Source organism: Phalacrocorax aristotelis, chromosome 1 (genome assembly GCF_949628215.1).
Source record: "Phalacrocorax aristotelis chromosome 1, bGulAri2.1, whole genome shotgun sequence".
Lineage (NCBI taxonomy): Eukaryota > Metazoa > Chordata > Aves > Suliformes > Phalacrocoracidae > Phalacrocorax > Phalacrocorax aristotelis.
The window spans coordinates 136,177,858-136,187,341 of record NC_134276.1 but is presented as its reverse complement, the minus strand read 5'-3'; positions in this window follow the sequence as shown (position 1 = coordinate 136,187,341).

Here is a 9,484-nt window from a genome sequence, read left to right as displayed (position 1 = left end):
ACACCCAGGTGGTTTTGACTTGATAGTGACTCAAACTGTCACCAGAGGACTTCTGGGTAGAAAGATTATGCAAATGAAGCTCTACCACTGACTATCCCTCACTTTAATTACCAACAGGTGGGAGCAGAGAGCTCCCTCGTCAAACCCCTGCCAGTCTAGCAGTGCCTCCTCAACCTCCCCCTAGCTCCTGCCCTCCTTGAAGAGAGGTCTCTTCCATTCCCCCTGATACTGGCAGATGAAAATCAGCTACTGTCAGGCTCACACCCTCCTTCATACCCCACGTAAGGTTGTGATCTGTAACTGGGAAGTTACTGCTGCGGCAAGTGAGCAATTATCTTTATCAAATATGATACACAATCAAACACCCCAGAAATGGTTAAAACTGAGCAGGATGGTGCCTACCAACAGAAGGTGCTTAGGCTTCCTGAGACTTTAAGGATGCATCAGGGATGCACCTTTTCTTGTGCAATACTGTGCATTTAGTGAGGTTAAATCCAATCTGCCCTTCCAATCTTCCCTCCTTTGCTTTTCCCCAGTAAATATGAAGTTTTAGAAACTTACAAAAAGGAGATTATAAATAAATGGGAAAATATCCAGAGGGAGAGAATCATGCCTGTGATTGGAGTCCATAGGTGTTAGCATCATCTCCATGGCAGTTGGAAAGAAGATTGAACTGCTCTTTGTTCACACCAGCTGAGGAATACCATGCTTCCATGAAAACCATGTGTTTTGTCTTTACCTGGTCAGTCACATTTTGAAGGGGGATGCAGGTCACTATGCAGGGCTCCTCAGAGCACTGAAACCTCCAGCATCCCTGGCAAGCAGTCATACTGACATCCTCTGAACATAAGCAGTCTGCTGACTGGCAGAGTGTTTGGAAGCTGTTCGATGAGGAACCAATTTTTAGGATTGACAGGGAAGTAAAACTTCCTGTTAGTGCAGGAGCTGACCATCCCAGCAAAGTTCTTAATCTATCCCACTCTTCCACTACACAGTCTTCCCATGGCTTTGCTTTTGGCTTTTCCTGCAGGATTTTCTTATGGAGTTCTGAAAAACCTAAACTGTGATGGGGTCATTGGGAAAAAATGGGTGATCAACCCTTTGAGCTCAGCACCTTTGTTCAGTGGCCTGTGATTTGCAGAGGACTTGCCTTAGTGATGAAAGTGATCCCTTCCAATCCTGTGCTACTTTTTAGAGCAAAATTTTAATTTCTTGCTTGTTTACAAAGCACTGTCCCATTAATAAGCCATTATAGTTGTAATAATTCCTTGGTGCAAAATATTAAGTCACATTCCTATGTAAGCAATCCCCCCAACACATTTTATTTTCTTTAAGTCTTTGGCTAAAAGCATTTTCTAACATTTGGGTTGTCACCGATACTGTGTTCCTTCACCTCAGCTCCTCAGTTTGCTCAGATTACTGCCAGATTTCTTAATTCCCCATCATGCCAGCTGAGATGATGCAGTATCTCTGGGCCAGTACCATGCTGCAGCCTGTCAAAATGTGATGGAAGATGGCCCTGAGTCCTTCCTTGACTTAAACTGCAGCTGTCATTTTCCATCAGTGCCCACTGTCGTAGCTTAGCTCCTGCTGGCACAGCACCCTACGCAGAGTTTAAGCTGTGCTTTTCACTGCAGGTCTCCACTTTTCATACAAGTGACACTTTTAACTCTCCCTCTCTTCCCCTGAAAAATCTTCCTCGCTACTCTGACTTTTCTTCCCTGGCCCTGTTCCTTCTGTGCCTAAGGTCCCACACAGTTCTCTCCCCTCATTCGCATTGCCACTTCCATGCATTCACCACAGCGTTAAGCCATCGTTAATGGGAGTAGAGAATAGAAGGATTCAGAGGAACCTCTTCCTAGGCTCTCAGTGTCAGATGAGGAATATTTGTAATAGGGTAGGGCTAGCAGCAACATCTCCCCAACATGAGACCCCACTCTTAGGATGACACTTCGTCTACATTGGCTGGGGAGCACTGTCCCAAACAAGGCTGGTAACCACAACCCAGGCTCCCATTATGGTACCGGCCACACATGCAGCAGTACAATGAGAGGCAGCAGGTGGGTCTGAACTGAAGGGCAGGAGCCCAGGAAGAAATTAGATGGTACCATTCAGCATGCTGAGCAGCAATCACAGGACACCAGATGCATTGCTGCTGCCAAGTTTCTGTAGGGGTCGAGGAAGAGAAGAGCAGCATGGAAAGGTCTGTGGGACGAGGCTGGGCAATGATTTATAGGAAGCACTTTCCCTGTGTAAAGACTGGTAGAGGACAAAATGCACATTTATTGGAAAGTGCCAACAGTGGACTAGCTGTGTCCCATATACCACTTACCCATTTACACTTCTTTTCCTTTTCCCTTTCCGTTACACGTCCTGATCTCACCGATAGGATGAAAATGGGGAATAACTCTCCCAAAGCAGAAGCTGACACTCTGGCTTTGTGTGAGTCTATGTGAGAGCTAATTCAGCCAGAGTATTGCATTTTTTTCAGATGAACGCAAGATAAATGCCTCTCAAGCCTGACTCTTCTCCATAAGGCTGTAATGCATGTAGTCCTACACCAACAGAACATTGTGCCTTGGTAGGCTGACATCTGCCCAAAGCTGGCTTCACTGTCTTAAGCTGTTAAAATCACGTAATATTTTCACTCTGCCCTTCTATCTGCTGTAAGCACTCTGTAAAACAGGTGAATGCCATGGAAGCCTTCACATATTTCTCCTCGCAGCTCTCTTGCTGCTGGGGAAGTGGACCACAGGGCTGCCCTAAGAGAAGGTGGAGATGGACCTAGGTCTCCTTGCTGGCACAGGGACATGTGTCCCTCGGTGTCTGACTCTGCACAAACACAAATCCATGGCACAATCTTTTCCCCAGCAACCTTGCAATACTGCACATAAGATGAGACAAATGAAACAGAAGAGCAAAACAATGGGACGCGGCTGAGCCAGTTCAGACTAAGGACCCACCTAGCCCTGTATCTTGTCCTCAGCTATGCCCAGCTTTCTTTTACTGCTTTCTTCTTCTGTTTCAGTACCAGGCCTGGTTTTGGTGCTTCCCGCTGCCTCCCACCACGCTCACACCAGAGCCCACCACTGGCAGTGTCCCAAGCAGCTGTGACACAGGGCTGTCTCAGGGAGGCTGAGCAGAGCTGGGCATAACCCTTCTACCCTCCCTTGTCCATCTGTCAGCATATGCCTCCCCCCGTCCTGAGCCCACACTGCTCTCCCCAGCACACACAAATGTCCATGCTGGCAAAGCCCCTTGGCAGAGGGGGCAAAGGGTGGCCAGTTCTGTGCCAAACGCATCGTTGGACACCCTGGCCTTCCCATTCTGTCCTCAAAAAAGCCTTCTGCACTTTGCTTAGGGTGAGGTGGCCAGAGAACTCCCCGCAGTGCCCCCTCCCACGGCACCAGGATCTGTCTCTTCCTTGTGCCCACTTGTGCAAGAGTGGACAGTGGATGATGCCAGCTAAATGGGTCAGTCGCTGATGGGGTTCTTTTCATATGGGTAGAAGAGTTACTTCAAGAAGGAAAAAAAGCTAAGGGAGCAGGGAAAGCAAACAAATAAAGCAGAAATCCCCAGGGTTCACATGAAAAAACAAAGCTGTAAGGAAACATGAGAGAGATGCAAGAACGGGGCAAGTGTACATGACACTTCCCCATGCATGCTCCCGTTTCCATCCTGCTCAGGAGACAATGGCAGTCAGTGTGCCTGGCTGGGCCCACCGTCCTCTGCCTCCCGAACAGCTGGCAAAATTTACTGAATCAAACCTCAGAGCGTGCCTGAGATGGACGTACATCAGGATAACTATATCTGCTTTCCTCATAGACAGAGGGAGACTATGTGATTTGCATATGCCAGAGCTGGAACTACCTGCAAAGCCCTGATCCTCTCTTAAGCTCGGACCCCTAAGAACAGGGGCTCACCTTAGAAGACAACATTCAAGTTAAACGGCAAATAGAAATGTAAGCATTAGGCTGTGAGATAGCATTTCCTTTTCTGTCACATGAAAGATGAGTTCATTATAGAACATCCTCTCTCAAGCCTGTAGGGAAAAGCTTGGAGGCTTACAGATAAAACAGATTGAGTTATGTCTTCCTTCACTTTAAGTGTGTACAAGTACAAGGATTTTTATTGTCTGCAATGTTAGCAACATTGCAGTGTCCAAGAGACCTTGTTCATTTATCAGCTTTCTTAAAAATCTTTTGTTCACAAGCCTGCTTGTGTGTGAACACAGAAAAAATTCAGCTCTATCTAGTATCAACCCGCAGCTGTTCAGTGACAGAAGGACTCAAAAGCTACGGATATGAACATGGGAAAATCCACCCAAAGCAGAAGGAAGACACAGTAAGCAACAGCTGCATGACAAGAATATGCTGTTTCTGTAGTGTGAGAAAAAAAAAAAGCTACAGTTACAGTAGGCATCAGAAAGTTGTCAGCAAACATAGTAATTGTGATTCAGTTCAGAAGAAAAGCAAAATTACTTCTCCTGCTAACTTCCTCTAGGTATCTGATGCTCTTCTGGACATATGTTCTGATTCCCAGCAGGGTTTAGAAACTCCAAGCCAGGAGCGGAATCCTTTGAACCATCTTCTAAGTGCTGGAGTCAGCAGATTTCAATCTGTCCCTGACTTTCACAGGAAAAAGGACAAAATGAGCAAAAATAAAAAGCCTTGCCCCCCAAACCTGCTAAATCCTTTCAAAACCCTGCTCGTAATATTCTGATTATTCATAATACAGCTGTGTTTGAATCATACATACCATGTTGGACTCATGGTTTTGGTGCTTTCTTAGACCAAACAGATCCCAGGCACCGAAGATTTCCAAGCATGTTCTCAGGGCACGGGTCCTCCTGCAAGTACTTCTTCTCCCTGAGACCCCACAGCCAGAACCGGAGACTAATGCTGGCTTTCCTAGGTCTCCAGGAGTTCTAGCTTATATTTCTGCATGCACTCCACCCTTGTAGGCCCTCTACTTTATAATTTACCACCTCAGGGATAAAAACTATTAAGATACATAGCAGATTGCCTGTGCAACATTCATAAAAATGATCACTGTCTACTTGAGATGTGCAAGAAAATATATAGCACTAAATAATGCAACAGAAGAGCCCATCCGCACTTCCCTGCATCTGGTTCTTCACCATCCTTTGTGATATCTCCAGGTCCTCTCAGGAGGATCTTCTTTCATTCCTGCACAAGGTCTCTCCACATGATAGTGCAGCCTTTCCTCTGCAGCCCCCATTCTCAGGTACTGCCTCATTTCAAAGGATCCTTCTTTTGCAGAAGTATGTTTCTCTCTTCCTTTTTTTCCTTTCCAAGTTTTCTTTGCATATGGCTGCTTAGCCGTGCTTCTAAGGGAATCCTTTTCCCTCAATCCCAGCCTGCTCCAGAGAAGCTGGGTAGACTGACCTTCTCCAGGACGGAGCAATTCCTTTCTGATCTGAAACTAATGAGCCCATTCAGGTGCCAACAGCCTCTAATGATCCATCCATTCACAGAGAACCCAGCTCCCTCCCTTCCTTCCCAGTGCAGTGTTTGTGAGACAAGGACACAACAGACAGTCCTAGAACATAAAGGTGGAAAGCATCTATAAAATGAAACTGGGGTTCTATACTGTGGATAGATTCTTTAAAAATACTACCTATCCCGTCCACTCTGATGAGGGAGATGTTTCTGTTCACGTACCGCTCTAACATCGGAAAGGCAGTACTACTCCAAGATGTGCTGCGAAGCTTCCGCAGGGTGTTTCTTTACACCACTGAACCTCAGCTTCCCATTTGTAAACTAGAAATGATGCTTTCCTAACCCACGGGTCATCGTGAAGCATCTGTTCTGAGGATGGTGGTTGCTACCAAAGAACCTTATAAATAAAAATTTGAAACCCAAGAAAGACACAGTTCATGTCTGGGCATCAGAACAGCCACTCAGGCAAAAGGTCCCCTAGCCCAGTGCCCTGGGTCTGCCAGTGGTCAGTACCTAGGGAAGATGAGCAACTAGCAACATTGCCCCAGGAACTCCCTGTTCAAAGTGGCTATTGTGCTGTCTAGAAGAGAAAAAAGCCCAGGTGAGAGTCTGAGCATACAATGAATTGAGCACATTTTTGCTGGGGGTACAGATTTGCAACATCATGGATGAAAAAAGAGCATAGCTCACAATCAAGAGCGGCGGCGAGGGAGGAGACAGTGGAGGAAATCTGGAGGTTTCAATGAAGGAGAAGAGTGTGGAACACGTGCTAGTGATTTTCGTAGTTAATAAGGCAGTTTAGTTCGATTTAACAATAAAACCTACACCTACAGATCCTGCACACTACATCCTGAGCTATGTATATGGAGTTGTGTCAATGGACAGCAAGCACCTGTCACTGCTTCTTGCTGTTTTTCAAATACTCGGGAAACTTCAAAGTGATGAACAAACATTGCAGCCAGGCGAACTCTGACCAGGCACAAAGGAAAGGTTCTTCTTTCCTGAGAGTGGTGCAGCACTGAGACAAATTACCCAGAGAGGCTGTAGGATCTCCATCCTTGGATATTTTGGCTGGACAAGGCCCTGAGCCACCCAATCTAGCTTGCAAGGTGCCCTCTGTGAGCCGTGGATTGGACTAGATTACTTCCAACCTAACTCCTTCTATGAGCAATGTTTTTCTCAGAGTTGTGTGTATTTACATCCAGTAAGACAGCTGAAGGGCAGCACCAACCTTTAGGGAGCATCAAGTCATCCACAGCAAGTTGTGTGTGCCTGTGAACACCAACCTTAGAATCAGGGAAAACGGAAATCAAGCAAAAGGGTTTCCTATTTGAGAGCAAAACAAAATGATGCAGAAGTGAGGCAGCCGAGCTGCAGAGAGAAGGACATTTCTTCTGATAGCCCTGGGGAGAGGTGGCCCTTGAGAAATTGCTCACGATCACCCAGCTGCTGCTGAAGTGTTTTGCCCCTGTGGGGTGATGGAGGAGCTTTGGGAGCTCTCTGGGGCAGCACCAGTGGATTTCTCAGAAACCTGTGAGAATTTCATTCCACTTCAACAGGAGGGCAGCTATCATTTCAGCTGCTTTTCTGTCTCAGTCCCTGCCCAAGCGACCTTCTTACCTACATCAGGAGCTTTGCCCAGGCCAAACAGGAACTTCTTTGGATGTAATTCAGACAAAGCAGATATTTCACCATGCCTAGTAAGAAACCCCAGTCAGCCAAAAACTACTTGCATGAAAGTGCTGGGAGCTTAGATCTGAAATGCATGGGGCTAGGGCTTGAAACAAAGATGTTCGTCATCCCATTGCACAAAGGCAGAGGGCCAGTCCCTGAGGTCTTTGTTCCCTGTTACTCACAAATGCCCAGCAAAGCCTCAACAAGGCCAGCAGTGCTGAGCATGAGGACTTGGAGTAGCAAGGGTTGCTAAGGAGCTCATGGGTGAGAGGGGTTTCACACCACCCTCAGTTTCTTACTTCTTAGGAAAACCATGTCTTCAAAAGCCATGTGGCACCTGGCAAGCGACTGAAGACCGGCTGTAACTGCTGCTGTGAAAAGGGGCACAGACTTTTGAAGTACTTTCATTTCATGACTAGCTTGAAAATGCGTAATTCTTCATTTGTAACACACTAGTGCTGAGACACTCCATCACAGGAATAATATACTGCATTCCCAAAAGAAAAGGAGAGAAAAAAAGCACTTGCTAAGTGATAGCACTGCATTCAGGTGGTAATTAATATCATATGCAATATAATATTTTAGGCTATTAATGTTTTGAAAGTAACTAATTTTCCCAGGCGTGGATGTAATTGACACAGAACAGAGTAGTAAAATGTACCTGAACTGTTTATCCATGGGAATAGCTTTTAATTCAGCAGTTTTGGAAGAGGAAATTAACAAGTAAAATTGTTTACTTCAATAGAGGGCATTTATTTACACTGTTTTATTTTGTTTTGCTCTTGTTTTGTTTTTCATGCACTTGTTGGGCAAATAAACTTTCTTCATTCCATTTTTTTGTTTGACCACATTAAGGAGACCAAAGTCAACAAACCTAGAGAGTATTTCATAGTCCCTGGAATGCAAAGGGGACATCCAAAATACTGTATCAATGGTTATTTAAGCCAGAACACTTGTGCAACTAATCATTTCTTTATGGATAGGTTTTGATGCTTTTACAGATGAAACAAGCCAAGTGCTGAGGGGAAACCTAGCTTTTCTTCCCTTTAAAAATCCACCTATTTTTAGAACTCGGATGTGCTCTATACATCTGCACAAAATGAGAAGTCCAGCTTATCCCCATAACAAGTTGTCACTTAACACAGTCACTCACATGGCTTCCAGAGCAAAATCTCATACTGATGTAGCTCCATATAAAATATGATTTTTTCTATTTGCCGCATAATATATGCAAACTATTCAGAATGGGAACCTGTGTCAGGATAATTCTTTTACTGCAGATTAACAGAATCATTACCTTTAAAATACAGCTGCTTCTGGAAATAAATACCATGATTATTTAGCAGCTCACAGCAATGTTAAGACAACCAAGGCATGTAGTATCCCTTCCCAACTCCCCGTAAAAAGAGCTATTTGCTCTGAAGTTCTTCCCCTCCTCCCCCCTGTTTGTATAGACCCAGGCATGCTACACATGTGAAAATCTTTGCCTCAGTGTAGACAGAAAGAAAATAAAATGGAACTGAAGCTCCACATTTGTTTTGGTAAGAGCAAAACCACGTGTATTGGATCAAGACCGAGAGACCACAGAGGAAAGTTATAACATTACTTTTGAAGGAGAGTGTGTGACAGCAAGATGCTTCAAAAATTGGAAATCAGCTGAAGGTCTGGGGACAGAGCGTCTTTTATTAATCTCTCCTAACAGCCTGGAAAGAAAAAAGATTGCACATTTAATGTCGAAGCCATCCTTGAACGAAGAACTGATACAAACATCCCAAAGAGCAGGGAAATCACACAGCAAAATGCAAGAGGTTAACACCAAAGTCAGCTTTAGGCAGAAAAGCAAGCTGATTCATAAGCAGAGGAAAAGAAAGATTCTGTCACCTTCAGATCCTATCATCCTATTAATTACGAAAGAAATATCAACGGTTTATACCTGTAATTTGTCAGAACTGTTCTTGCTCTTTCAAATATCTGCTCCAAAAGCCAATTTTTTTCCCCACACCACTTAGCAGGAAAAAAAAAAAAAAGAATGACGGCACTTATGTACAGTTCTGCATACCAGGGGCCCGATTCTATAAAAAATGTCAAAAGCTTTCCCTTTCTATTGACTTCCTGGCATGTGGGAGGCACCTGTTGTGTGTTCCTGCTCCCTGTAAACGAACAGCAGCCTTATCACCCAGCTCACCAAGGAGAGGATCGAGCCAGCAGCACTCGCTGCAAAGTACGTGGCACCCCTGCAAGATAAGGCTGTGGCACCAGGAGAGTTAAGCAACACAAAAATTTCCCTGTGTCCTGTACAGCAAGAAAAACCCCAGTTCTAGACTTTCAGCTCCAGCAGAAATTTCTTA